The sequence below is a fragment of the Schistocerca cancellata genome, chromosome 4 (genome assembly GCF_023864275.1).
Source record: "Schistocerca cancellata isolate TAMUIC-IGC-003103 chromosome 4, iqSchCanc2.1, whole genome shotgun sequence".
In the NCBI taxonomy this organism is placed as follows: Eukaryota; Metazoa; Arthropoda; class Insecta; order Orthoptera; family Acrididae; genus Schistocerca; species Schistocerca cancellata.
Genome location: NC_064629.1, coordinates 773,884,118 through 773,910,807, shown reverse-complemented (window position 1 = coordinate 773,910,807; position 26,690 = coordinate 773,884,118).

Here is a 26,690-nt window from a genome sequence, read left to right as displayed (position 1 = left end):
GCAATAATGCAAAATGACCCAAAATCAGTCATATCAGAACCTAGAATTATAATGTGTTTCTAGTCAATGATCAAGTACTTCAGCGCAGGGGAAACAATGGAGTGTTATATAATGTTGACAAGATTATCTGCTTTCAATAGATACCTGTAGAATCGTAAAGAAAGAACTGGCAGATGTAATGAACAAGAATCCTCCTCTCTAACGCCAATAACATCCCATACACTAGAGTAGCCGTCAACATTTATTATCGGGAGAATGAATCATTCCTACCTAATCTGAAGCTACAAATGCATGAGAGACCTAGGAATTTCGCACCACACACACTGGCCCAGAAGACTGCTAGATTAGGATCCACAACAGGACGTGATTGCCTCGGTAGTCACCTACACTGCCTAGATATCCGTGCCAGACCAAACACCATGCTTTGCAACAACGCAGATTCCACGGACGTCAAAGGCATGATGATTTGTCCTTCACTGCAAGCCAAAAGCTAAAATTGATTGATATGGGCAGCAAGAGGGAAAATTGAAGAAATTTTGGAAATATTACTCTGTATTTTGTTGTTAGTAAAAGATTTGAGCATATGTTTTCTTCTATTAAGTTTATTTCGTTTCTTTTAACTTTGCTGTTTTATATTACCACTTGTCACTTTGCATCAAATGATATACACTATTGGCCATTAAAATTGCTACACCACGAAGATGACGTGCTACAGACGCAAAATTTAACCGACAGGAAGAAGATGCTGTGATATGCAAATTCTACATCTACATCTACATCCATACTCCGCAAGCCACCTGACGGTGTGTGGCGGAGGGTACCTTGAGTACCTCTATCGGTTCTCCCTTCAATTCCAGTCTCGTATTGTTCGTGGAAAGAAGGATTGTCGGTATGCCTCTGTGTGGGCTCTAATCTCTCTGATTTTATCCTCATGGTCTCTTCGCGACATATACGTAGGAGGGAGCAATATACTGCTTGACTCTTCGGTGAAGGTATGTTCTAGAAACTTTGACAAAAGCCCGTACCGAGCTACTGAGCGTCTCTCCTGCAGAGTCTTCCACTGGAGTTTATCTATCATCTCCGTAACGCTTTCGCGATTACTAAATGATCCTGTAACGAAGCGCGCTGCTTTTCGTTGGATCTTCTCTATGTCTTGTATCAACCCTATCTGGTACGGATCCCACACTGCTGAGCTGTATTCAAGCAGTGGGCGAACAAGCGTACTGTACCCTACTTCGTTTGTTTTCGGGTTGCATTTCCTTAGGATTCTTCCAATGAATCTCAGTCTGGCATCTGCTTTACCGACGATCAACATTATATGATCATTCCATTTTAAATCACTCCTAATGCGTACTCCCAGATAATTTATGGTATTAACTGCTTCCAGTTGCTGACCTGCTATTTTGTAGCTAAATGATAAAGGATCTATCTTTCTGTGTATTCGCAGCACATTGAGATTCAATTGCCATTCCCTGCACCATGCGTCAATTCTCTGCAGATCCTCCTGCATTTCAGAACAATTTTCCATTGTTACAACCTCTCGATACACCACAGTATCATCTGCAAAAAGCCTCAGTGAACTTCCGATATCATCCACCAGGTCATTTATGTATATTGTGAATAGCAACGACCCTATGACACTCCCCTGCGGCACACCTGAAATCACTCTTACTTCGGAAGACTTCTCTCTATTGAGAATAACATGCTGCGTCATCAATCCAATCACACAATTGGTCTGATAGTCCATATGCTCTTACTTTGTTCATTAAACGACTGTGGGGAACTGTATCGAACGCCTTGCGGAAGTCAAGAAACACGGCATCTACCTGTGAACCCGTGTCTATGGCCCTCTGAGTCTCGTGGACGAATAGCGCGAGCTGAGTTTCACATGACCGTCTTTTTCGAAACCCATGCTGATTCCTACAGAGTAGATTTCTAGTCTCCAGAAAAGTCATTATACTCGAACATAATACGTGTTCCAAAATTCTACAACTGATCGACGTTAGAGATATAGGTCTATAGTTCTGCACATCTGTTCGACGTCCCTTCTTGAAAACGGGGATGACCTGTGCCCTTTTCCAATCCTTTGGAACGCTACGCTCTTCTATAGACCTACGGTACACCGCTGCAAGAAGGGGGCAAGTTCATTCACGTACTCTGTGTTAAATTGAACTGGTATCCCATCAGGTCCAGAGGCCTTTCCTCTTTTGAACGATTTTAATTGTTTCTCTATCCCTCTGTCGTCTATTTCGATATCTACCATTTTGTTATCTGTGCGACAATCTAGAGAAGGAACTACAGTGCAATCTTCCTCTGTGAAACAACTTTGGAAAAAGACATTTAGTATTTCGGCCTTTAGTCTCTCATCCTCTGTTTCAGTACCATTTTGGTCACAGAGTGTCTGGACATTTTCTTTTGATCCACCTACCGCTTTGACATAAGACCAAAATTTCTTAGGATTTTCTGCCAAGTCAGTACATAGAACTTTACTTTTGAATTCATTGAACGCCTCTGTCATAGCCCTCCTCACACTACATTTCGCTTCGCGTAATTTTTGTTTGTCTGCAAGGCTTTGGCTATGTTTATGTTTGCTGTGAAGTTCCCTTTGCTTCCGCAGCAGTTTTCTAACTCGGTTGTTATACCACGGTGGCTCTTTTCCATCTCTTACGATCTTGCTTGGCACATAATGTACGACGGTTTTGAACTTTGTCCACTGATCCTCAACACTATCTGTACTTGAGACAAAACTTTTGTGTTGAGCCAACAGGTACTCTGAAATCTGCTTTTTGTCACTTTTTCTAAACAGAAAAATCTTCCTACCCTTTTTAATATTCCTATTTACGGCTGAAATCATCGATGCCGTAACCGCTTTATGATCGCTGATTCCCTGTTCTGCGTTAACTTTTTCACATAGTTCGGGTCTGTTTGTCACCAAAAGGTCTAATATGTTATCGCCACGAGTCGGTTCTCTGTTTAACTGCTCAAGGCAGTTTTCAGATAAAGCACTTAAAAAAATTTCACTGGATTGTTTGTCCCTGCCACCCGTTATGAACGTTTCAGTCTCCCAGTCTATATCCGGCAAATTAAAATCTCCACCCAGAACTATAACATGGTGGGGAAATCTACTCGAAATATTTTCCAAATTATCCTTCAGGTGCTCAGCCACAACAGCTGCTGAGCCAGGGGGCCTATAGAGACATCCAATTACCATGTCTGAGCCTGCTTTAACAGTGACCTTCACCCAAATCATTTCACATTTCGGATCTCCGTCAATTTCCTTCGATATTATTGCACTTCTTATCGCTATAAACACGCCTCCCCCTTCACTGTTCAGCCTGTCTCTGCGGTATACATTCCAATCTGAGTTTAGGATTTCATTACTGTTTACGTCTGGTTTCAGCCAACTTTCTGTCCCTAGTACTATATGGGCGTTGTGACCGTTTATTAATGAGAGGAGTTCTGGGATCTTTCTATAGACGCTCCTGCAGTTTACTATTAGCACATTAATATTGTTATTCCCTGTTGCATTTTGCCTACTCCTACCTTGTCGCGTCTCAGGAGGCGTCTTGTCGGGCCTAGGGAGGGGATTCTCTAACCTAAAAAACCCCCATGTGCACTCCACACGTACTCCGCTACCATTGTAGCCGCTTCCGGCGTGTAGTGCACGCCTGACCTATTCAGGGGGACCCTACATTTCTCCACCCGATAGCGGAGGTCGAGAAATTTGCACCCCAGATCTCCGCAGAATCGTCTGAGCCTCTGGTTTAAGCCTTCCACTCGGCTCCAAACAAGAGGACCGCGATCGGTTCTGGGAACGATTAGCTTTTCAGAGCATTCACACAAGGTTGGCGCCGGTGGCGACACCTACAACGTGCTGACATGAGGAAAGATTCCAACCGATTTCTCATACACAAACAGAAGTTCACCGGTGTTGCTTGGTGAAACGTTGTTGTGGTGCCTCGTGTAAGGAGGAGGAATGCGTACCATCACGTTACCGGCTTTGATAAAGGTCGGATTGTAACCTATCGCGATTGCGGTTTATCGTATCGCGACATTGTTGCTCGCGTTGGTCGAGATCCAATGACTGTTAGCAGAATATGGAATCGGTGGGCTCAGAAGGGTAATACTGAACGCCATGCTGGATCCCAACGGCCACGTATCACTAGCAGTCGAGATGACAGGCATCTTATCTGCATGGCTGTAACGTATCGCGCTGCCACGTCTCCATCCCTGAGTCAGCAAATGGGGACGTTTGTAAGACAACAACCATCTGCACGAACAGTTCGACGGTTTTCAGCAGCATGGAACATCAGCTCGCAGACCATGTCAGCGGTTACCCTTGACGCTGCATCACAGACAGGAGCGCCTGCGATGGTGTACTCAACGACGAGCCTGGGTGCACGAGTGGCAAAACGTCATTTTTTCAGATGAATCCAGGTTCTATTTACAGCATCATGATGGTCACATCCGTGTCTGGCGACATCGCGGTGAACGCACATTGGAAGTGTGTATCTGTCATCGCCATTCTGGCGTATCACCAGGCGTGATGGTATGGGGTGCCATTAGTTACATGTCTCTGTCACCTCTTGTTCGCATTGACGATACTTTGAACAGTGGACGTTACATTTCAGATGTGTTACGACCCGTGGTTCTACCCTTCATTCGATCCCTGCGAAACCCTACATTTCAGCAGCATAATGTACGACCGCGTGTTTCAGGTCCTGTACGGGCGTTTCTGGATACAGAAAAAGTTCGACTGCTGCCCTGGCCAGCACATTCTCCAGATCTCTCACCAATTGAAAACGTCTGGTCAATGGTGGCTGAGCAACTGGTTCGTCACAATACGCCAGTCACTAATCTTGATGAACTGTGTTATCGTGTTGAAGCTGCATGGGCAGCTGTACCTGTACACGCCATCCTAGCTCTGTTTCACTCAATGTGCAGGCGTATCAAGGCCGTTATTACGGCCACTGGTGGTTGTTCTGGGTACTGATTTCTCAGGATCTATGCACCCAAATTGCGTGAAAATATAATCACATTTCAGTTCTAGTATAATATATATTTGTCCAATGAATACCCGTTTATCATCTGCATTTCTTCTTGGTGTAGCAATTGTAATGGCCAGTAGTGTACATCCTAGCTACTGCATTACACAAGAAATATTATCATCTATTGTTTTATCCAATGCTGGAGAACGGTCTCTACAAATGACACCTCATTAGGTGATGACGAAATTGGGTCATTGGCTTGTTCATTATCGAACTTGTGAGAGGTGTCACAATGGATGGGCCACTAAAATCCTTTATGGAAGAAGCTGGTTTCAAATTACCTTTCTGCCAGGCTGATTTACGTTAATGTGGTTTGTCTAAGATTTTGTAGGGTGAATGCCATGAACGTTGCTTGTACATACCTCTCTTGATCTTTCTCCGACTGAGCTACAGTTGAATTTACAGTCAAATCGTTGGCGACCAGGTGTCAAACGCTAAGCTTTTTGCTCTTATGCATCCTAGAAACAGTGAAAATTACAACATCAAGAAGAATGCACGTCACGTAAATCAGCTATATACCACTGACTACGTATGTGACAATCCACAGATGATGACGACAACGCAACTTCACATCATTTCAAAATCTGTGATTTCAGTACATTGTGAACACGGCACGAGCATTGTACCAAAGAGGGTCTGGATATGTTCCTGGTGAATCTCCCACCATTATGTTTGATAATCTTCTAACTGCTATTACAACAGCTGTTGCTGGAGGACTGTGATTAATAAGTAGTCGATCAACTACGACTCATACATTTAACTATGAAATTCGCCAAACAGCTTTACAGTTGAGAAATTATTTTCTTTTATTTTCGCTATGACTTTCGGCAATTCATTACGCCATCTTCAGGTCCCATATGCACCCCTAAAAATAATCGATAATAGCATACTGGGGACATGTTTATGGATGTTTTGTATCTCAGGTGCTTCTGTCGAGGACTGGACTGCAACTGAGACATCCTACCAGTATGCCAATATCGATTATTTTTTAGAGGTGCATATGGGGCCTCAATATAGCATAATGAGTTGCCGAAAATAAAATGAAATAACTTATCAATTCTAGGGCTGTTTGGAGAATTTCATTGTTAAACACTTGACAAGCCGCTGTGCCATGTCCACAATGGATCAACAGAGAATGACATATACGTGTTCGAGAAACCTTCAGTCATTCACATATAACGTCCCATAAGTCTCATCATGATGAAGAGGCTTCACGAACGTAAAAAAAAAAAAAAAAAAAAAAAGTTGAAGAAAACAACTCAAGTAAAACATTAACAGGCAGGAGGATTCACCTCAAGATAAATGTGTGAAGTATATTACGGGGGTGTGCTGAAATGTAGTGCCTCCGAATTTTTTATTGTAATCTATGGCGGAAGAAGTCAACTGTGACTAATCACTGCAGCACTGATTAGTCGTTCTGTAAAAGATTATGAACTTTGAATCTATCTGTAACAGCTCTTTGGCTGCTACGTGTAGCTTGCAGTTTACGTTTCTTTGAACGTAACGTGATTCGAGAATTTCCTTCGTTTCCTCATTCGTGTATAATAATAAAATACGCAACTATATCGTATTCTAAGCTTGAATCTGGACTCGACATGCCGCGTGTAATACAAGATGTTCGGGAGTGACAAACATTAATCCCTTGCCCCTCTCCCCCAAACTCCTCTCCTCTGGCTCGCATAAGGTAACTGAAGTTTCCCATTTCATAGTTGCGCCGTGTACGGACTCGTGCCTATTCTGAGAGACGCATGGAAGTTTAGGGGGATCTTGCAACGCCCAGTGCAGAGACTACCGAGATTACTGTCATGTGACACTCGTCACTATTCCATTCGCCATGGTGACTGGAACGCACACGCACACGGTGTTTGGAAAATAAACATAAAATAGCTGAAAACAAAACAACATGTACCACGCTGAAATGTATATTCCAATGGGCAGGAAACCCGACGGTAAAAATAATTAATACGATCAAGAGATGTGAAATAGCAAAGCGTTTGGGGTTTAGTACTTACAGGAGCAAAAAAATTCGTAAACAAGTTGAAATTGTTTGTCACGAACTGTAAGTGTGATGAAAAAAATTCCAACGTTTGGTCAAAACAAACTTCTTCCACCTCTGGACATTATCAGACTGTATCATGAAGTACTCTTCGCCTTCATAGCACACTATCTGATATAAAGTATGCTGCCACCTATTAGTGAACTTTGGTATGGGGCGTGTCCACTCTTCGACTTTATGACTTTATAACACTGAAAGTCGAGAGCATGACTGACACAGAATTCGGATCAAGGATACTCCTAACACCGACTGACTTAGACCGTCCGCACATGGAGCGACTGAAGAGGGACGGAACGGGCAGGCAATCTAAATCGGCAACTGGTTGCCGTCTGGCTGGCATCACACAGCTATAAGGAAACAATGGAGATGGACAGCAGCGTTCTCTCTCCAGTTTAGTCGTAAGCATGTATCCCTGCCGCCTTTGATACCGCGGTATTAAAGGGTAACTCTTAGAGCGAAGAAAGCTATTTTCCTTGAAAGCGATCTCTAATAATTAGCACAGACTTAATAAACGTCGCTTGTGTACTGATAGATCTATTTAGATGCACGAAATCCTACAGTCTGCAGACACGAAGGGTTGGGTTATTTCCGTCTTCTTGTGTTTCCGACATACCTACGATACTGTACCTAATTGTGGATTTATGTTAAAAATGGTTCAAATGGCTCTGAGCGCTATGGGACTTAACTTCTGAGGTCATCAGTCCCCTAGAACCTAGAACTACTTTAACCTAACTAACCTAAAGACATCACACACATCCTTGCCCGAGGCAGGATTCGAACCTGCGACTGTAGCGGTCGCGCGGTTCCAGACTGTAGCGCCTAGAACAGCTCGGCCCCCCCTGGGCCGGCGATATATGTTAAGAATACTACTGTAATGGGAATTTTCTCTCCAGTTTGCCGATAAATCATTGACCGACTGAGACCAATGCGTCATTAAACACAGAGAACTGAAGCCGCTGTTAGGTTTTTGCCGAAGTAACGTTGTTTTTGTGGTCTTCATCTGTAGACTGGTTTGATGCGACTATCCACGGCATCTTCTTCATCTCCGCGTAACTACTGCAACCTAAATCTATTTTAACTTTCTTACTATAGTCTAGCGCCGGTCTCCGTCTATAATTTTTACAACCAACACTTCCCTCCAATACCAAATTGACATTTACTTCACGCCTCAGGGTGTGTCCTATCAATCGGTCCCTTTCTTTGGTCAAGGAGCAGGCTACAGATTTCTTCTCACCCTCGGTCGATTGAGTAACTGTTCGTTAATTGTTCGTTTTATACATCCACTATTCATTACTGTTCTGAAGAACCACAATTCAAAAGCTTCTGCGGTCTTCTTGTCTATACTGCTTATTGTCTACATTTCACACCCTCAGAAAAGACTTCCTAGCACTTAAATTAATATTTGATGTTAACAAATTTCTCCTTTTCTTGGAAATTATTTTCTGGCTATTTACAGTGTGGATTATATATTCTCTTTAGTTCGGCCATCGTCAGTTATTTTTGGACCCAGATATAAAAACTCGTCTATTACTTTTAGAGTCTATGAGTCTAATGTAAGTCTCTCAGCATCGCCTGATTTGATTCTGCTACAGTCCATCATTTTTTTAATACTTTTGTTGATATTCATTTTATGACATCTTTTCAAGACATTGTATATTCTGTTCAACGTATCTTCCAAGAATCTTTATTCACTTTTCAGAATTGTCCTCAGTTTTGATTGCAGTATACTCAGCGTACAGATTCGGTAACTTTGTGGATATCATATATTTTGGTCTCAGTATCTTCTCAACTACTGCTTCTCTTCCATTTCCTTTGACTTTAATAACTACAGTGTGGTTTTTGTACAAGCTGTAGAGAACTTTTCCTTCCCTGTATTTTATCAATGCTACCATCAGAATTTAAAACTGTGTATTCTAGTAAACAATGTCAAAAACTTTCTATAAACCTAAAAATGCTACAAAAGCAAGTACTACTTTTATCGGTCTGTCCTGTAAGACAAGTCGTCGGGTCTGTTATAGCACTGTTTATATTCGGAATGTTTAATTCGCTCTATTAGTGTCAGCAGTGGCCAATTATCAGTGGCAGTCTGAGAATGATTTATTAGCAGAGTTTTCGAGAAGTATAACGCATTTATAAAAGAGAGAGCGCAATTAAATTCATGGGCAACTTAATTTAAATATTGTTCAGGTTTTTATGATACACATGAACTGGTATTAGGTCAACATTTTACAGTCGTTACGAGCTATCTGAGTCAGTACGAACATGTTATCTAGCTTATCCATGATCTGAACAAAGGGCTAGTTATACCGTATTAGTTTCGTGCAAAGGGAAAGAATGGAGAAAATGAACCCCAAATCCTTTTTTTTACAAATACAGTCAAAAGCATTGAAAAACCGTGCTTATTAATCACCAAACACGCTAAAGTAGCCACTTTATAATAAGTACTTACTACCAACAATGATGGTAACTGGGAGACTACAGTTTGTGTGAGATTTGTACATTTTATTCTCCGTCTGTGAGATAACGTTCAAATATATTCTACATTCCCATTTCCAGCAGTTTTTGACATCGGCTGATGCCGTGAGAAAAAAATTCGCGAATTGAAGTCACAACGCTACTGGAATCCTATAGATCCCAGAGTCATTTATTATTTTCAGGTGCAGGGATAACAGCGGCGAAAGGCGAAACAATTTTGAAATGTCATGACACATGGCTCTGGGCTCTCTTACTACAACTCAAGTAATTCTCTCTCTTTTCACCTGGGACTCAACTGATACGCCTGTTTGTGCGCCGGTACAGATTCTGTGTTCAGTTTTTTGGAGTGGGGTAGATGGAGGATACGGTTCATCTGAGTCTTCCTTGAAACATTACGTAGATGCCCAGTGCACATTCAAGGAGATAGCTGTAAGAAGAACTACGTATTAGTCAGCTAAAGCTACTTGGAAAACGTGAAGAATCATTATTAGATTTCTCCTGTACAGTAAAGTGGCTACGTCCGTTGCATATTTCACACAGGAAAATCAGAAATATCTGAGGAAAAAGTAGTGAGTGTAGAAATACAGAGACATTAACATTTTCATCTTAGTGGTCAAAAGTGGAGCAGAAGAACACTTTTCAGTATTAAGAGGTATATCCCATCAAGCACTGTAAACGTGCTACTACATCTTCCAACAGGATCTGAAAAGAAATCTGCAGGAGGTAAATACTTAGAACACGAAGACAAAAAGATTTATAAGAGTAAAGACGAGACTTAAGGACATCGTAACTACTAACGACGTTGAAATATAAAAGAGCCATACACGTAATAAGACGAATTTACAGAAGGTGAGCCGAAGAAACAACACAGACGACGTAGTAGTATAAGATGTATAGCTAATGTCACGAGACGAGCAGGCATTACACCACATATGCATTACGTCGAATAACGTAATATCAGTGAGTTCTAAGAGGGCAGTGCTTGGTCTGCAAGAAGTGGGATTGACAATTTGTTTCGTAGAGTGATGCTGTGAGACAGTGTTGCGACTGTGGAACAAGTGGAGAGAAGCGCTTCGTACGCAGCTACCTGCGGCTACTGTCCATACAGTGTGACCAAACCACAGGGTGACCGCCATCTTGTCCGCGTGGCAGAACATCTTCGCCCTCAACTCTTTGGTCAGCTAGGTGTGCTAGAGTAAATGCGAACCAGACTACATCGACGTTTCGTCGCCGTCTGTCAGGGGCTCGACTGGGGCCAAATATGCCGTTGGCCGGCTTCGGATACGAGAGTAAACTGTTATAGTGTGTATTACATCAAGCCAAATAGGAGCAGCACGCCCTGGACAAGACTATCAGTATGCAAACCTGCGTTTGTAGCATTTTTGGGCTTATAGAAAGTTTTTGACAATGTTGACTGGAATACACTGTTTTAAATTCTGGTGGTAGCCGGGATAAAATACAAGGAGGGAAAGGTTCTCTGAAACTTGTACAAAAACTACATTGCAGTTGTTAAAGTCAAAGGAAACGAAAAATAAGCAGTAGTTGAGAAGTTAGTGAGACCAAGATATATGCTATCCCCAGTGTTGCCGAATCTGTACATTGAGTACGCTGTAATCGAAACGGAAGAGAACTTTGAAAAGTGAATAAGGATTCTTGGAAAACACGTTGAACGGAATGTATAGTGTGTTGAAAAGATGTCATAAAATGAATATACACAAAAGTATTAAAAAAGACGATGGAATGTAGGAAAATCAGATTAGGCGACGTTGAGAGAAATACATCAGACTAAAAAACTCTAAATATATGAGTTTTGCTATCTAGGTCCAAAAAAACTGACGATGGCAGAACTAAAGAGAATATACAAATCAGACTGTCAATAGCAAAGAAAGGACAAATTTGTTAATATCAAATATTAATTCAAGTGCGCTTTTGAATTGTGGTTTTCAGAGCAGTAATGAATAGTTGATGTAAAAGACAAATAATTTATGAACAGTTACTGCATCGAACTGGGGTGGGAAAAAATTTATAGCCTATCCCTTGACCAAAAGAAGGGACTGGTTGACAGAACACACACTGAGGCGTGAAGTAAACGTCAATATGGTATTGGAGGGAAGTGTTGGTTGTAAAAATTATAGACGGAGACCGGCGCTAGACTATAGTAAGAAAGTTAAAATAGATTTAGGTTGCAGTAGTTACGCGGAGATGAAGAAGATGCCGTGGATAGTCGCATCAAACCAGTCTACAGATGAAGACCACAAAAACAACATTACTTCGGCAAAAACCTAACAGCGGCTTCAGTTCTCTGTGTTTAATGACGCATTGGTCTCAGTCGGTCAATGATTTATCGGCAAACTGGAGAGAAAATTCCCATTACAGTAGTATTCTTAACATATATCGCCGGCCCAGGGGGGGGCCGAGCTGTTCTAGGCGCTACAGTCTGGAATCGCGCGACCGCTACAGTCGCAGGTTCGAATCCTGCTTCGGGCAAGGATGTGTGTGATGTCTTTAGGTTAATTAGGTTAAAGTAGTTCTAGGTTCTAGGGGACTGATGACCTCAGAAGTTAAGTCCCATAGCGCTCAGAGCCATTTGAACCATTTTTAACATAAATCCACAATTAGGTACAATATCGTAAGTATGTCGGAAACACAAGAAGACGGAACTAACCCAACCCTTCCTGTCTGCAGACTAGGATTTCGTGCATCTAAATAGATCTATCATTACACAAGCGACGTTTATTATGTCTGTGCTAATTATTAGAGATCGCTTTCAAGGAAAATAACTTTCTTCGCTCTAAGAGTTACTCTTTATTACCGCGATATCAAAGGCGGCAGGGATACATGCTTACGACTAAACTGGAGAGAGAACGCTGCTGTCCATCTCCATTGTTTCCTTATAGCTGTGTGATGCCAGCCAGACGGCAACCAGTTGCCGATTTAGATTGCCTGCCCGTTCCGTCCCTCTTCAGTCGCTCCATGTGCGGACGGTCTGAGTCAGTCAGCGTTAGGATTATTCTTGATCCGAATTCTGTGTCAGTCATGCTCTCGATTTTCAGTGTTCCCAGTGGAGTTGGACATGTCATAAAGTCGAAGAGTGGACACGCCCCATACCAAAGTTCACTAATAGGTGTCCGGACACATTTTATCAGATAGTGTGCTCTAAAGGCGAGGATAACTTCATGATACAGTATGATGACATCCAGCGGTGGAAGAAGTTTGCTTTGACCAATCGTTGGAATTTTTTTCATCACACTTACAGTTCGTTACAAACAATTTCAAATTGTTTACGAATTTTTTTCTCCGGTCAGTACTAAACCCCAAGCAACTTGCTATTTCACACCCCGTGATCGTAAAAATTATTTTTACAGTCGGGTCTCCTGTCTATTGGAATATCCCTTTGAGTGCTGTACATGTTGTTTTGTTTATAGCTATTTTATGTTTATTTTCCAAAAACCGTGTACGTGCGTGTTCCTGTCATCATGTCGGTAGACTTTGCACTGGGCGTTGCAAGATCCCCTCGTGAACTAAACTTCAATGCGTCTATCTCAGAATAGCCACGAGTCCGTACACGGCGCACCTCTGAAATGGGAAACTTCGGTTTCCTTGTGCGAGCGAGAGGAGAGTAGTTTGGGGGAAGGGATTAATGCTTGTCACTCCCGAGTATCTCGCGTCTTTTGGTTACACTCGGCATGTCGAGTCCAGATTCAAGCTCAGAGGACGATCTAGTTCTGTGTTATTATGAAACACGAATGAGATAACGAAGGAAATTCTCGACTCACCGTACACCCAAAGAAACGTAAATTGCAAGCTACATACACCAGCCAAAGACCAATTACAGATAGATTCAAAGTTCATAATCTTTTATAGAACGACTAAACAGTGCTGCAGTGATTAGGAACAGTTGATTTCTTCCGTCATAGACTGGATCAGTTGTACTTTTCGTTACAATACGGTAGATCCAACGCGAGGAGAGCCTCCAAGATAGATGTAGAAGATATCAAAATAAACGGAAACCACAGTAAATATTTACAAAGGAAAACTATTTTGCTATTGTATTTTCCACAAATCCTCATTATGTAGAATAAGCCAAAAATTCTTAAAAGGTAATAAATAACTTGTTATACAACATACAGTATTCAGTAAACAGAGGTGCATGTGAAAATTCTTACGCTATTGTAACCATGCGACATAAAAAAAATCATTTTACAACACTTATTTACAATGCTCGCAAACACATCAGTTGGTTCTACTAAAAAATTCATCAATGGAGTAAAACGAGTTGGCCACCTGTAAATGCGTTAGGCTTCTCTGAAGTTGAACTTTATTAGTAGTTAAACGTTTTATAATTAGAGAGGAATTCCGCCTTATGGAAGACACCTTTCGAGCCATGTTCTCACCCAGACATATTTCAGCAATTTTTGTGGCATCTCCAGTGGATTTATTCGTTTATTTTCCTTCTGTAAGAAGAACTGAAACAATGAAAAGATGATTATGAACTTTTAATGGCTGTATAACACAGCGATATTTCTATGTTGGAAATGCAAATGTCTTGAGATTTATATGTATGGAAGTGCGGTGATGCTGGTTAGTGTTCGTTAAATGATTTGTATGTGAACAGCACTGTGTTTACATATCTCGCAGATTTATGGCTTTTCTGCCGTTTTCGCTGTAGGATTACACTTGACAATGTAATTTTACGCAACGACACAGGCTGATAGCCACACAAAACAATATTCCCGGTATGATTACATTTTTTTTGTACGTTTGCTCCAAATGACGTACCAGGAATTATTTTAGCAATGGATGTATAGTACACTACGTATACTAAATTTTTTTCTCACTTCACACCACGCTTTTTCTGTGAAATCCCTCCTGCAGTAGCCTGGTAGGTCGTAATTGAACAAAAAAGATGTTTTTCTACTTGCTGCACAAAGCTGCTTGTTCATTTTCAAATCAAACCAATACGGAATTGTGTTCGAGAGCACGATGCAACTCAGACCGCTTGGCAACGCCCGCAGCTCGTGGTCGTGCGGTAGCGTTCTCGCTTCCTACGCCCGCGTTCCCGGGTCCGATTCCCGGCGGGGTCAGGGATTTTCTCTGCCTCGTGATGGCTGGGTGTTGAATGATGTCCTTAGGTTAGTTAGGTTTAAGTAGTTCTAAGTTCTAGGGGACTGATGACCATAGATGTTAAGTCCCATAGTGCTCAGAGCCATTTGAACCATTTTGAACCAGCTTGGCAACGCGGACACCGTGTCGCCGGCAACTGGCTGACAACACGTTGAAAGCGATTTAGTAATGAGTCACTCTGCAGTTGTGCCGTCTGCAGAGCCCTACTCCACTACATAGTAAGTGATTCGCAATCGACCGCAAATCGCATCGTCTGCGGGTGTCAATTGAGTCGCTGAGTGTGCACAAGTCCTTACTTGGCACCCACAAGAACCGCTACGAAACTTCGTACGACATTTGAAGTATCCGTACTTTGTCGGTAGCGTCTTCACCGTAGTCTGTTTCTTATTCCAACTGGTGTACTGCATACCGTAATAAGAGTGAAGAAGGTTTAATGATTCTTAGATTGTCCCTAGCATCTACTACGTCACAAATGGATTCTACCAATCAATATTTGATACAGAAGTAGTAGCTGTTTCGCGCCTGAATGTCGGGTTGTTTAAGCAACCAGCGTGCACAGGGGATTCTCCAGATACCCCCTCACGTCTCACACCTCGGTCAGTTCCTCAGTCGTCACACCACCAGCCCACCTAGTGACACATGGTGCGATCACACTCGCTGGCTGCTTACCGACCGTGGGAATAGCCTCCCTATACGGAGCACTAGTACTCTGTATTATTGCTCAGGATAGCAACTTACACATTTCGCACGTAGGGTTCGAATACAATGCCTGAAATAAAAGAAATCTCACGACGTCGGCGTGACGGTCGAGCATAGGATGGGCAAAATATGCGAATCAGCGCTTTGATCGGAGACTGACCACAGCTGCTCGACGATGCGACAAACGATCGGTTTGGACTCTTGCGGATTATGATACTGGTAAGACAGACCACAACACAGTAGATCACTTGCTATGTCAATGCTGATCTACAACAGCCGGTTAGAACCACCTTCTCGTTATGGACTTCAACCGTTACCACCTCAACACGTGTAGCTGTGCTCACCGTACGTCACGTGGCGCAGAGATTAGCGTGGGCTCAGGAACGCCACCGCTACAGCTCCAACCATGGAAGAAGGTCGTCTGAGCTGATGAGTTTTGGTGCACGTCGGTACACCCCGAGTGTGTCTATTTCCAGCGTCGTCGACATACTGGGATTTTCTGGTACCTCGTTGCCGACGATGCTCCATGAGTACCTCGATTCAGAGAAAACCGCAGTCGGAGGTGTCAACAGCTGTGGGCGACGAAGTTTTGGCGTCGGGGTCGCCGTTAGATGTACCGCAAGTCACTCATCAGTTCTATGCTGGACAACCACAATAACAACAACAACAGCCAGTAAGTAGACATGCCACCCGTAAGTACCTCTTCACAGTTGATCACAGAATCCACTGATCCTAAAACGGAGTGTAAGGGGTATAAGTATAGACATTTCTAGCGATGAATGAAGACAGTGTGTTGATCAACATTACATCAGCAATTACTTTATTTTCATATTAATAATTATAGTTATTACGAGTAATATATTTTTAAGTTGGTTAGTACGTGAGGTACAAGCACGCCATTAAAGTTTAGTTTCCCCCTAGTAGCAGATCAGGTACTGAAAAGGGGATGTGTGTAGGCAAAAAGACAGTCTATACTGACATGCGTATCCACTTCACGGTGTAGATACGATCGTGCAGAAAACAGCAGATAGTAAATTAAGTGATGATCGGGGACGATTGTTACACACAGTGAAACGTCCCCTTAGAAAAATTATACACGACTGTGCTTAAACTGACACACAATATTTTTAGCGCAACGCAATCTGACTTTCAAAAATCCCTACAAAAGAATGGCCCTGAATAACATTAACCTATACCTTTCACAAATTACTTACCTCACAGAAATCTTCAATACTCGAACTACTGCAATACAGCGAGCGCCACTACTGCCAGCTAAATAAAAGATTCAAACTACGTAAGGCACTAACTACTGATAGGGATAGTTAGCAAATGAAAGATTTTAATGGAGAACAAACAATGTATTTACCTTAATAGTCATAATACATATAGCAGTTCATGCCATCCAGTCTTACAAATTTCAAATCTCCACCATTTCTCTCTCCACATCCACCACTGCTGGCGGCTCACCTCCAACTGCGCAACGCTGCGCGCTGTTCACATCCAGCTGCCCAACACTACAATAGCAAAGATGCCAACAATGCCAACCAGCCACAGACTGCACACAGCACAGCCAGTGATTTTCATACAGAGCGCTACGTGGCGTTACCAATATAAAAACCTGAACAGCCTACTTACAACAGAAAAAAAAGAAAAAAAAACCGACTTGCACACTGAAGTTGGTACAGATTAAGATACCAATGCTCACGAATCTGTACCTATACTCTTATGACACTGGCTATATCTAAGGTCAACCCATATCACAGGGCACACTTATTACTATAGGCGCAGAACGCTGTCATTAGACGCTTGTAGCATGAGAAAAGGCCTTGACCGATGATCGTTACGTACGCCAATAGCAGGTGCCTCTGAAAAACACATTCCAGTTTTCAACAGGCAAGCGATCAGGCAGCTGGTGGAAACATTTTCGTGTAGGGGGCATTTGAAAAAGTCAAAGTAATCCCCTCCTCAGTACTTAGGGACTGAGCATAGGGGAGTAGATCTTGGAAGCCTGCATCGCCCTCCTAGGCAAGGTCCTAGTGCAAGTGGTTTGCTGTTGCCATCCTCCTACTTATTAGGAAGTGTCCGGTGCATGTCCGTGCCGTGTGGATGACTGTGATAAGTGCTTGTACAGTGTAGTGTTGAGTTAGTGCTGTTATGGAAGAAGAAAAGGACAGGGTGGAACCTACTGCCAGCATACGGCCCATTCTTCTCGAATACCACCAAGGGGGTCACCGAGCTTACGATTCCCACCTGACAGACGAATCGCCGTCAACAGTGTAGTTTGCCTTCGCTTCATCAGACCATGCGTAGACGTTTGGAGTTTAATCCAGGACATTAACACAAAGACGGCTGATCAGGAACATTACGCCACCACCTCTCCTGCCTTGACGGCCAAATACTTGAAGCGAAAATTTTCTACCACCAGGTTTCGAACCAGCTCACCTTCGAGTTGAGAGCCACCTAACAGGCGTGCGGTACAGACCTAGAATACTTTTTAGTTTAGGGCCTCCATCCTCCCAGATATCCCCACCTTATGCTCGCCATAAGAAATGCCTCAATTGGCTTAAAAATGGTTCAAATGGCTCTGAGCACTATGGGACTTAACATCTGAGGTCATCAGTCCCCTAGAACTTAGAACTACTTAAACCTAACTAACCTAAGGACATCACACACATCCATGACCGAGGCAGGATTCGAACCTGCGACCGTAGCGGTCGCGCGGCTCCAGACTGTAGCGCCTAGAACCGCTCGGCCACTCCGGCCGGCAATTGGCTTAAACATGTAGCTCGAAACTGTATTTTCCTCGCGGAAATTGTTCTCATGTGATTTCGGGACTCGTTAAGTAATTCGTCGTTGTAGAAGGTGACCTTCTCCATAAAAAACATGGAAATAACTTCTTCATTTAAATGCATAAGATAACCTTTTAGTAGAAAGAAAGGTCTTGCAAAACTAAGAAACCTCATCTTGGGACGCAATTATGTTATGACAAATTACTTTGAAAGATAACAGGAAAGTAAACTCTTCTAAAAAAAAGACAATAACCACTTTTCTTGATGAAAAACTCTTGATGAAAAATAGTGAATCTTTTCTTGAGAGAAACCTATAAGACTCTTCACGAAGAGTTAGGAAAAAAACCTTTTGTAAGAACTTCAGTCTACTTGACTGAGAGATATTTCCAAAATACTGTTGACGTTTTTTATATTTTCTTGTAAATTGTTTTTTAACAGCCACTGTTGCTGAACTAAATAATTTCTAACTCCCCTTGTTTCTGGCGTTAAAACCGAGAGCATGTAAGAGACATAGAGAGCCACATATCACACACTGTTGTCACGCACTGCAGCCAGATGGCAGCGCCAATGTGGTAGTAAAGAATTTTCTAGGAATATTGCTGAAGGCTTCGCGCGGGTATTATGGGACAGTCTTTCCCGCACTCACCACGTTCTGTTTCGATCGGCACGTACTAAAAGGTTCTCTAGGGTGTCTTGTAGAGCACAATTAGTGCAATACGGTTCTGATGCCATTCCTGTTCGAAAAGTTTTCCCTCCAGTCACCACTTGTCATTGGCATTGTGGCTAAGAAGGCGGGTTGGGGACCGTTACATGGGACGAAAGGGGTTCCATCGTCTCTCAGTGGCGGAAGATACAGGATACTAATATCTCATCATTAGGTTCTTACAGCTACCGGAAGGAGGCAAATACTTTCACCAAGACAATACATGTCCCTTTGTGCTCCCAAGTTGTGCCAGAATGGATTCTGGAACACTCCACGAATATGAGGGGGCTCGTGTAGCCTCTTCAAACCCATTGATCACTCATGAAACACCATCGTGCGGAATGTGCAAACCCAGGACCCAACTCCGAGCGATCTACGTGAGCTGTGGGTGGCGATTCACCTTTCGTTGTTTCGTGGAGTCCACGTCACGTTGTGTCGCCACAGGCAAGGTGAAAGCGAATTCAACATGCCACTAGGTAAGTACCTCTAGTTTACTTCCCAATCGTACAGGCCACTCAGGTTTAGAATTCTTTATTTCACTTTTCTTACTTAGTGGAGTGTCCAGCTCTCTTTGCCACTCGTGTGAAACTGTTCAGCGTGCATGAGATTCGAGCTAAATTTTAGCTCCAAAGAAGTATAAATCTGCGTCACTCAATATAAACTATCTTCGTAAAACATGAAAGTAAGATAACCCACTTTGATCACTGACAACCAATACAATATTTCAAAAGTGTTAATTAAATGTGAGTTGTGTGATCTAAGCCTGTAAGGACAGTGGAAGCGATTTCAAAAATGCGTGTGTTCTTGTTAAGGCACCACAAGGCGGTAAACATTGCGTCTTTACTACGCCAGAGCCACTTACTGGCGACCTGTGGCGCGTTGCATTTTTAAGGACGACGTTTCAGACATTGCAATAAAGTACGAATTGAATGGTCGTTATATCGCATTTTCAGAATCAGTTGAGACTACCGACCTGCTGATAAACAGGGGATAGATATCTCCAGAGCAAACAGATCATTGAAACAGGTTAACTTAGAATAGGGTCTATTTCATTTCAAAGCGTATAGACGTGTTTTGTATTGGACTAAAGCATAATGAAGCGCTAGATGATGACCGCGAGTCCAAAAAGCGTTGTCCTATGCTCATGTAAGCAATAAAAACGTATAAATTAATAGTTTTACTTGACTGGTTGTAGCCATAAATATATAGCTGCATTTCACGGACAAACAAATTAATATGGCTCACAATGTTGTTTTTAGTCGCTCTCTGCCTCTCTCTCTCTCTCTCTTACATCAATGAGCAGACTTATTGTTGGCAATGTATTGGTCGTCAGTTCGTGAGAATCAAAAGTTCTGCGAATGCAAATTGTACAGATGGAACGTGAAAGCCTCAGGAAATTTTGTATCTGTACAGCGTGTCGAATTTCATTTCAGATGTTTCTATTCTTCTGATTTTTTTTATCTTAATTTCCACGATTCATTTCACAACACCTATATTGCATAACAAGCAAAACACGTAATCTGACCATGTCGTTGAGGATACGGAGTAGATAGAGAGCCGGAAACATCAAGTCAGTCCAAAAACAATAACGCAAATTACACTTGACTAGTGCCGAAATCTTTTCTCCAATTATGCACGAAGAAACTTCAGTTGTCAAGCCACTAACGACATTCTACCGTGGAGAACGTGTAGCACCTAAATCTCACTTTCTATTACATATACTACCACCGTACTACATTTGTTTCCTTTTTATCATAAAACTCACAAACAATAGGTTTACTGTACTTACTAGACACTCCTGAATATTTCGACAGTGTATCTTCTATAAATATTACTGTAAAAAAAATTGACTACGTTGTGTTGGTGGTGGAATACTCTACAGGGGACAACGGGCTCTCGAAGGCAGACATGGCATGAAGCTTATCTGTCTCGATGCATCAGAAGTGGGCGGCAAACATAGAGATATCTCTCTGATAAATTTATTATTACTGACCAAGAAGGTGAAAAATGTATCGTTGCTCTAGAGCAGAATGCACAGGAAAAACCGCGATCCACTAAGGAGGTTTCTGCTCAACGTGTTTTCTAGAAGTTTCCGTATTGGAAGCGATATGCTTCTACTTCCTTCCATTGTGAAGCCCAACAAACCAATTATAGTCTAAAACGGAGTTCGAATCTTGATGAAATGTGGTGTTTTTTATGTACAGAAGGTATTAGTAATTGGTAGAACCTAGTTAAGCGTTCGAAAAGGTCATGTGCATAATTACTGATCGAACTCTGAATCTTTGGACACTTATCTATTTCTTGCGTCGTGTATGAATGTATGAATAACTTAAGAAGCGCTGCACCATCACTAATATCTACAGGTAAGTTATATGCCATCTGTCGTCGTAAGGAGTCCAAGCCAAACTGCAGGTTTAGCCTGGGTAAGTCAGCAAGGGAATTTACCTCCAAGGGACGAAGCTAGGAAAGCACTACTGAATTCTAAACCATCTTGGGGTTGAGGACAGCTTTACTACTACTTACGTAACGTACAAAATTACTCCGGAACATGTATAATTCGCAAGTATTTGCTAAATGCTCCTAAATTCGTTAGGTACGAGGTTCTAAGCCCCAGCTGGAGATGCAGATTTGAGTTTTCTGTTTTCCGTAAATCGAGTGCCAGGATGGGTCATTCGAAACCGACACAATTTATTTCCCCTTCCGTCTGTAAACCTTAAACCTTCCTTCCATTGCAAACCATTCGTGAGGGAACGTGCTGCAACAAGTAGAGTTGTTCGTAATTGGAACTCGTATTTTCCTCCACAACTTCAAAACAATGTGTTTCTCTCACAGAAACAAAAACAAAAACAAAACAAAAACAAAAAATTGTAATCTTGTCCTCAACTCGCAATGCTTTACTGGGCATGGGTCTTTCCTTCCTACGACGTTTGAGCTGACACACATAACCTGTTTAATGTGGACTTCAAACTACGACGTAAGTTGACATTTTTCAAACAAATCATTCACAGGGATAAAATAAGCTATAATCCTAAGACTGACTGAGAACTGAATTCCAGACTTTTGGATTTTTAGTTTGTCAGCTACCCAATTAGAAAGCTACCCGCAGTTAACAGCTAATAATCTGTGGGATATTTCGTTTTTGCATGAAATACTCAGCTGCTAGGAAAACGCTGTCTGCAACATTCCTTTTAGCAGAGATATCTCTTTTCTTCAGTCTTTTTGTTCTAATACTTGTCACACGTAGGAGCTTCTTCCAAAGAAACAGTTGCACATCACATTCAGAGAGATCGAGAAAATGGCTGCTAACCTTCAAACCGCAGCTCGCATCAGGTAGCAACGCGACTTCGTAGTATACATCCTTCAGCGGAGGGAGCTATGCAAACCGGTTAACTGGAAACAGACACGTGTTAAACTGGTGCGTGTAGACCCACGCTCCGTCCTGACCGTGTGTCTCTCGTTTAATGATGGGTTCCTTTACATTTCTTGAATTGCTATTCGAAAAACGTGTTGCACCATCGACACGTGCTTTCTTATTACTACCAGTTTCCAGTGTTACTAAACTTCTTCAGGCATAGGAAGTTTTTGAATCACAGTATCTGTGCAGTACATATACACATGACGTTGGGTCCCACTCTTCATTACTCCAAAAATACGAGCCAGACAACAAGAACTCAATACATAAAATTTAAATAATGTTCATTAGATCCAATGCCTCAATAACACAGTGTGTTTAAAAAAAATATCCCATATTTTGATAGGTGTTAGTGTGGATCAAAACAAGACCTAATTGTACGGCAAACATGGGCTTTAATATGGATACCGTAAGAACTACGGACACTTGTCCATCTGCCCTGCTGTGAAATACATCTCTTCTACCGAACAAGTGCTCATAGTTATTAAGGTATGCATTTTAAAGCCCATGTTTACAAGAAAACGTTTTCTTCTTTTGGTCCATGCTACATAGTTCAGTAAACAAACGAGGACAAATTCCTCTATTATTGCCCACGGATACAGCGTGCAGTAAACATCGCTTTGTTTTGGTACAGCAAATCGCATTCACAATTCTGCGTAAGTGCAGTGAATACATAAAAAAAAAAATGGTTCAAATGGCTCAGAGCACTAAGGGACTCAACATTGAGGTCATCAGTCCCCTAGAACTTAGAACTACTTAAACCTAACTAACCTAAGGACATCACACACATCCATGCCCGAGGCAGGATTCGAACCTGCGGCCGTAGCGGTCGTGCGGTTCCAGACTGAAGCGCCTAGAACCGCTTGGCCACACCGGCCGGCACAGTACATACATCAGTTCTGATGAAAGCAGTCTGTGTTTTGATGTTGTTGTTGTTGTTGTGGACTTAAGGTTTGATGCAGATGCTGCTCTTTCCTTTACAAGCCTCTTCATCCCCGAATAACCACTGCAGCTTACATCCTATTGAATCCCCCTAATGTATTCATCTTTTGGTCTCCCTCTACTATTTTTTAAAAACTTTATGAAATTCTTTTACATTGTAGATTTAGCTTTGCCACTTACCAACATATCATCACCTTCGTATCCTTCAAGCGACCCAGGTAGGTTTGTCTCCATTCTGCTCTATCTTGATATAATTCTTGTCTTGATATTGTTTCCCAGTTTCCTCCACCTGCCTTCAAATCTTCCTTAATCTGATCCAGTCATCCTTTTATGGGTCGTTCTATCGGTCTTCTACCTGCACATTTGTATCTTAGTATTGTTTTGGCAGGCGGCTATCCTTCATCCTTTTCTCGTGTCCAAACTATTTGAGACATGCTTACCGACATAATGAAAGTTTACTTTTCCACACGGGAAATGGCAAAATTGATCTTCTATTATGGTCTAACAAAGGGAAGCAACCGTCGAGCCCGTATCCTGTATTTTGAAAAATATGCAGAGCACGCGTTACTATCTGCACAAGAATTCAGTTTTTCAGATAGTGTGTGATTCTATAAGACGTCGGACAGAAACATGCGGTACTATGAATGAACACCATCTTGAGCACACCCTTCAGCCATGGCTGACAAGTGCAGATCGTATGTAAAATCAAGCACATTACATTAGAACCTCTGCTATTTCTCAGTAACAGAATAATGTGTTCCGATTTGTTTACTGCATTCTGTAGGTCGCTCATAATAGTAGATAGCTTACAGTAGAAGAGACATGTTTCACAGTAGGGAGGGTGAACAAGTGCTCATTGTTCTTAAGCTATGCATTTTAGAGCCCATGTGTACTGGGGATTTTAGTCTTGTTTTGGTCCATACTATCACCTCTCAAACTAAGGAATACTTTTTTTTAAGACCCTGTATAATAGTACTCGGCAACCAACCTCTGGAGACTTGTAAACTGTTGGACAGTCGTGTAATAGGATTTTCAATAAATACCTGCATGTTTTGCGACAGCAGCTACAGAAAATGTTTTAATTGTTAGGTTTCAGCGCCACGTGGAGCCATAGTTTGACAGAGACGGATCTCTATTCAGTTAGGAGTGAGGAACAGGTGGCAGCGTGGTTGAAAGAACCATCCCGTCGCACTCGTTTGGGGGAGCTTAGAGGATGGTCAGACCTGCGAATCTATTGTGTATGATTCATACTGTGGATGACCTTGCCATCTGGAGTTTTCAGTTTGTTTTTATTCCGCAACCGCACAAGTGCGGATCCTTGGTAGCCTGAGCGACGATTCTGAAGTACTGCAATACAGAAATAGAGCTGTGTGGAAGAGAGCTGCTACCTCTTGGTGGCCTCTGTTTAGGTTCTTATATTGGTAACGCCGCCGCCACGTAGCGCTCTCTGTATGAAAATCACTGGCTGTGCTGTGTGCAGTCTGTGGTTAGTTTGCATTGTTGTCTGCCATTGCAGTGTTGGACAGCTGGATGTGAACAGCGCGTAGCGTTGCGCAGTTGGAGGTGAGCCGCCAGCAGTGGTGGATGTGGGGAGAGATATGGCGGAGTTTTGAAATTTGTAAAAATATATGTCATGAGCTGCTGTATATATTATGACTTTTGATGACTATTAAGGTAAATACATTGTTTGTTCTCTATTAAAATCTCTCATTTGCTAACTGTGCCTATCAGTAGTTAGTGCCTTCCGTAGTTTGAATCTTTTATTTAGCTGGCAGTAGTGGCGCTCGCCGTATTGCAGTAGTTCGAGTAACGAAGGTTTTTGTGAGGTAAGTGATTTGTGAAAGGTATAGGTTAATGTTAGTCAGGGCCATTCTTTTGTAGGGATTTTTGAAAGTCAGATTGCGTTGCGCTAAAAAATATTGTGTGTCAGTTTAAGCACAGTCGTGTATAATTTTTCTAAGGGCACGTTTCAACCCTACTTTGCTGAATGGACCCAATAAGCAAATATCGGAAGATTTTTTGGAGTGATCAGTCTCCCGACTGGTTTGATGTTGGCCCTATCATTTCCTACATTGTTCTAATCTTTTCACCATAGCATAACTATTACACCCAAGATACACTGTTTTGTATATTCTCGAGTATTATTTTTCCCATTCAATTGCTCCTCACAACACAAGGTTGACTGTTCATGGAAGCTTTTGCAAATGTCCCACTAACTTCACCTTTCTTCTGGTAAGATATTCCACAGACTTCTTTCCCCGTTTATTCAGTTTGGTACTTCTTTGTTTCGCGTTTTATCTATCCACCTAATATTTAACATTCTTCAATAACAGAACTTTTCAGATTCTTTCAAAATGTTTTCTCGTAAAATGTTATGTGGATACAGTGCAAGTTTCAAAGAAAGAATGTCGTGTAGATTACCTGGAACAGTTATCTCTAAACTTGGCAGCAATGTTTAAGTGACATGCAATAAATATCTCTCAGCCAAACATATCTTACTCTTTGGGAAGGGCACAAAACGAATATGATCTGCGATATTTGCGAAGTTAGTTTAAAACACGTGATGTAATTATGGACGAGCTTAGAAATACATGTGAACGGATAAGATCACACAACACGATTTCATATTCGTATAGGAAGAGTACCTCAAAACACAACGAGCTTTATATTAGACGGCACGCACTCAGGGTACATGTAGCAGGACGGTTGTACAAGCACTATAGTCATATCAGCGCGAAACCACGGCTAGTTTCCACTTTGATAAGATGCGGTCCTAAGGCAAACCAGACCACAAGTTTCCTGGATGTGTAAGTACACTGTATAGGTTTTTTTATTGGTAACGCCACATAGCGCTCTGTATGAAAATCACTGGCTGTGCTGTGTGCAGTCTGTGGCTGGTTTGCATTGTTGTTGGCTATTGTAGTGTTGGGCAGCTGGATGTTAACAGCGCGTAGCGTTGCGCAGTTGGAGGTGAGCCGCCAGCAGTGGTGGATGTGGGGAGAGAGATGGCGGACTTTTGAAATTTGTAAGACTGGATGTCATGAACTGCTATATACATTATGACCTTTGATTACTATTGAGGTAAATACAGTGTTTGTTCTCTATCAAAATCTTTCATTTGCTAACTATGCGTATCAGTAGTTAGTGCCTTCCGTAGTTTGAATCTTTTATTTAGCTGGCAGTAGTGGCGCTCGCTGTATTGCAGTAGTTCGAGTAACGAAGACTTTTGGTGAGATAAGTGATTTGTGAAACGTATAGGTTAATGTTAGTCAGGGCCATTCTTTTGTAGAGATTTTTGAAAGTCAGATTGCGTTGCGCTAGAAATATTGTGTCAGTTTAAGCAGTCATGTACAATTGTTCTAAGGGGACGTTTCTATTGACACAGATCACCTGTGTAGCTCACTTTAACTTTTTAATTTTCTAGCTTTCTGGAAAACAACGA